This window comes from Marmota flaviventris, chromosome X, assembly GCF_047511675.1.
Source record: "Marmota flaviventris isolate mMarFla1 chromosome X, mMarFla1.hap1, whole genome shotgun sequence".
Classification (NCBI taxonomy): domain Eukaryota; kingdom Metazoa; phylum Chordata; class Mammalia; order Rodentia; family Sciuridae; genus Marmota; species Marmota flaviventris.
The window spans coordinates 108538145-108542642 of record NC_092518.1 but is presented as its reverse complement, the minus strand read 5'-3'; the positions used below and the strand labels follow the sequence as shown (position 1 = coordinate 108542642).

Genomic DNA, 4498 nt, shown 5'->3' with positions numbered 1-4498 from the left:
TGCATCAGTTTCTCTCAGTTCTAAGAAGAAAATTAGCAGTTTGGGCAGCTTTTATTAAAATATTTTAAATGTAATACTTATTTACATGCTTTAAAAGAATATTTTTGTTTATAATGTATATTTTGATTGTCAGTCAAAACTGACTGACATTTACTGACATTACCATGTGTATTCCACATCATCCATTGACTTCTAAAAAATATATTTTTTTCAATTATAAAAGGGTTTCCCTAAAAGTAATAATTGCAAATAGGCTAAAAGACACTATTGTTTTTTATGTGGCATTTTTCACATAAATTATATTGGAGTTCTATCATAGCACACCCTCACCCACTTTTATGTTACAGTTATGACAAAGGCTATCTTTTAAGTGGTTATAATGTAGATTTATTGGTTATTTTGATGCATAGTTGTGCAATTATTGTTCCTACATATGTAATTATCCATAACTGGAAAAACAAGTACTGTAGTTTCTTTACCAACCTAACTGCATCACTAAAATTCCATATTATGATGTGTACAAAACAAATGATTAGAGAAATCCAGATATACAGAAAAATACTAAAATGAAAATTTGAATTTAAGGGCTAATAATTAATTATCATATATAGGTGATAGAACATCAGTTTGATTTACTGATATATAACGTGATTACAAGTTTACTTGTGTAGTTATATAATTTTTCAAGTTTACTTATGATCAAAAGTGAAACATTTATAAAAGTGATTAGTTAAGTTGATAGGCACTGCACTGATATATTTCTTCCAATTTCAAAGAAATCATTAGCTGTATTTCTAACTTGATAATGAAATGATCTGGAACGACATGTATGAATCTTTTTCATGACATGATAGCATCCCGTGGAAGTTTCCCAAAATAGTAGAATCAGCTTATTGGACATATGCAATCATAAAACTAATTATATATATTTTAATGATAGAGATAAAAAAGCATTATTATTATTATGCTGCTTGATGTGTAGATAATCAGTTTTTTTATGGATGGATGCTCTGTTTGCATCTTTTATAATAGCAGAAGGATATATGATTGTAGACACTTTAACCTTCATCTTTTTAATGGAGAATGAAGTTATTTTCATTACCAACCATTTATTCAACACATATTTTCTGAGTAACTTCTTTGTATAAGACACTTTTTGAAACTCAGAGATGATGAAAGATGATGAAAACTTCCCTTTTCCACAAAGAGGACACACTCTGATATGAGATACACACAGACACATACACACACACACACACACACACACACATACTATATTGCCAGAACTTGATAAAACTCTATTATTATAAAGTCATCATTTAGTACATATACATATAAAGTCCTGGCAATATAGTGTAGGTTGTAATTGTTATTTTTGGTTTAAATATCTGAATGAAGAAACTAATTTTCAAAGTACAAGTTAAATAGAATGAGACTATTTCATTCTGTTTTTCTGGGAATGTTTTAAATGAACTGACTGCCTACTGTGTGTAAAGAAATGATGTTATTTTGGGTTTTTTCCTCTAATAAAATGAGACCATTCTAGACAGATCAAAAAATAATTTTTAAATCAGACTATTGTACGATTTTTCTGCACTTTCGTTTCCAATTTGTAAAGGTCAAATATTTGTTTTCCTTATTTGCTTCACAATTTCTCTCTTTTATACTTTTCTTCCTACTGTGGAGAGAATTTTTAAATCCCTGTCAATTTAAGTAATTTAACAAGAATTGCAAATTAAGTAAAGAGTACATTATATATAACCTTGGCTATGTTCTATTTATAAATTATAATCATAGAAAAAAATACCACAACTTACAAGATCTCTGAACAATTTCTAAATAAGTCACCTCCTGGGGCAACTTACTATGATATTAAGAACATAAATATGAAACTATTTCCTCAGAATCATTCAAAATATCAGTAAGGCAGGCACAGCTGTCTTTACAAGTACATTGAGCATGATTGGTTTGCCCTAAGTATCCTTTTAGCCACCATCTTCCACTGAGTAAAATTTCCACCAAGAGCTATTAAATGATTAGGCAACATTCTTTGAGAAGGCCTTAACTAGATGTGCTACTTATGAACATGCTTTAAAGCTCTTTGCATGGATTTTTAAAATCAAATTAGTTAACATCAGGAATGGATAATTTCATGAAAAGAAACAAAAATACAGAAACACTTGTAATGGGAAATTTATTCATCTTTCATGAAAATCCTTGATTACCTTATTAAAACGCTACTGCAAAGGGAAAAATGTCCTTCAACAATTCAGGATGACCATAAAGTTCTACCAACACATTTTTCTAAAAAATGAACAGTTAACTCTGAAAGTAAGTTATATATTTGTGCTAGAAGGCAGAAGAGCATGTAGAGTTTCCTTCATATCTGGAAACCTAATAGTTTCTCAAACAAATGTCGATGTGGGGCTGAGGAAATTTTTTCTATGTGGAGACCTCCTGCCTCATGTTAGATTAAACCAGTATCACTACTTAGTATTTATATTATCTCATCTTTTTTTTTTCTTTTTTTCTTTCCTTTTTTATTTTTGGTTTCAGATGTCTTGTTCAGTAGTCTGTTGGAATGATAAGTCAAACTATAAATGATCGTTTTATGACTGTGGCCACTGGCTGTCACTTCTGGCATAGTAGAACTAAACTGGGGAATGGAAAAAAAGTGAACACCATTTCTTACCATGTTCTCCCTCCTGCTGGTAGTCTCTCTCTGATTTCATGTATGCAACATGCACTAACCCATCACTGGTCAAGACAGACCAACAGTAAGGTGCCAATCACTGTTCAACTACTGCCACCTCCAAAACAGTACTTGTGTCTTTAGCCTGGACTCAAAAAAAAAAAAAAAAAAATTAGCTGTGGCAGTGGCAGATAGGGAAGTTAATAGGACCTCCTGCTGAATGAAAGCAGTTGCATGAATGAATGGATGGACCTCAGGGATCACTTGCAAATGGATCAATCAGGAGCAGTAAGGAAAAAAAAACTCATTTAGGAAGCTGCTGTTGACCTGTAACTCCCAAACCTGCTTGCTGCATTCATATGAAAGTCAATGATGTGGGAGTCCATATTCTCACTATAGTCTTTTCAGCAGCCAGAGTTTCAAGGCACAAAGCTCTTGGTTCCTTATTTTCTCAACTATCCCCTCTTCTCTTTTCTACTCTCATTACTTTTGCTTCTCTCTCTTTTTTTCTTCTTTGCTACCTTGCTTTTTGTTATTATTTATTTATCTATTTATTGGTACTTCTGATTGAACTCAGCGTCACTTAACTACCGATCCACATCACCAGCCCTTTTAAATTTTTATTTATTTATTTATTTTTAGACATGATCTCACTAAGTTGCTTAAGGCCTAGCCAAGTAGCTGAAGCTGGCATTGAACTTGCCATCCTCCAGCCTCCCACGCTGATGGTATTAGAGGTGTGCACCACTGTGCCTGGCTGCCTTGCTATCTTTTGATGTGAGCCTTGCTCTTTTTCCCATGTCACTCTCAGAATCTGAGCTGTCAGAGTCAGAGGACTTCCTGTCTCTATGTTCATTTTTCTTTTCCTTCTTTCTTTCCAGGATGAGGCTTCTCAAATTCGTCCACTTTGTGTCTTCTTTCTTCTCTTCCTCATCAGGTATCGGAGAATATTTGGTCCCACATGGTTGCCAAAAATAATCTTTCTCAAAGTGGCCTTTATAGCCACACTTCTTGCCAGTAGTGTTCAGGACAGCCTCAAGCATGATTTTCTGCCCAGTGTAATCCTGGAAGGACCACCTCTGTCCCTCTTGCTCAATGACATGTTTTGGGGATCAAGGTCTATCCTAGTCCTTTGGTTGACAAGTTTGATGTACAGGGATACTTTTATTCTATCATTTTTCATCTCTCAGCCAATAAGTTTCACCCACATTTTGTCTCTGACATCTACTATCTCAGAGGGCTTATCCACTTGACAGGATGACATGTGAGTTTGATGGGCCAGACTTTGCTTCCAACAGACTGGGATATTGATAAAGGCTCCATTGTCTGTCACTATGGCAACCTCTCCTTGGAAAACAGTGTAGAGAGTGGGTAAGTTTTCCGTGGCTTCAAGTCTTCCTGAATTCATCCTTAATGTTTTATGTCTCCTTCATTTCTCTTCTGCTAAAGCTAATTCTACTGTCTCAACATCAGTTCCTGGTCTTTCAGTTGCTATATTCCCCAAAATGCCAAACATAGTCAGAGACATCTCATCCTATTTCTATAGCAGACACTTCTTATTAATCATGGCATTTATTTCAGTTGAGACGAAGCCTTAGAATCCTTCTTAGTCCAATTCTTCAAGCAGCAACTACAAATTGCTTACAGGTGATTCTTGACAGGAAACCTATTTTTCATCCCAGTGTTAAGATTGCCTCAAGAAAACATAGGTTTATTGTGACTGTACAATTTATTCACACTATGTCAAGATATGCAAATTTAATGTAACTTCTTTGTTTTTTCCAGAAATTAACAGTCTGATCTTTG

The 4498-nt window shown here is 34.0% G+C and overlaps 1 pseudogene; it reads right to left on the bottom strand.

Annotated features, from left to right (window-relative positions):
- Positions 1-3423: 3423 nt before the first annotated feature.
- On the bottom strand, positions 3424-4100 carry LOC114089978 (zinc finger CCHC domain-containing protein 17 pseudogene; annotated as a pseudogene).
- Positions 4101-4498: the final 398 nt, after the last annotated feature.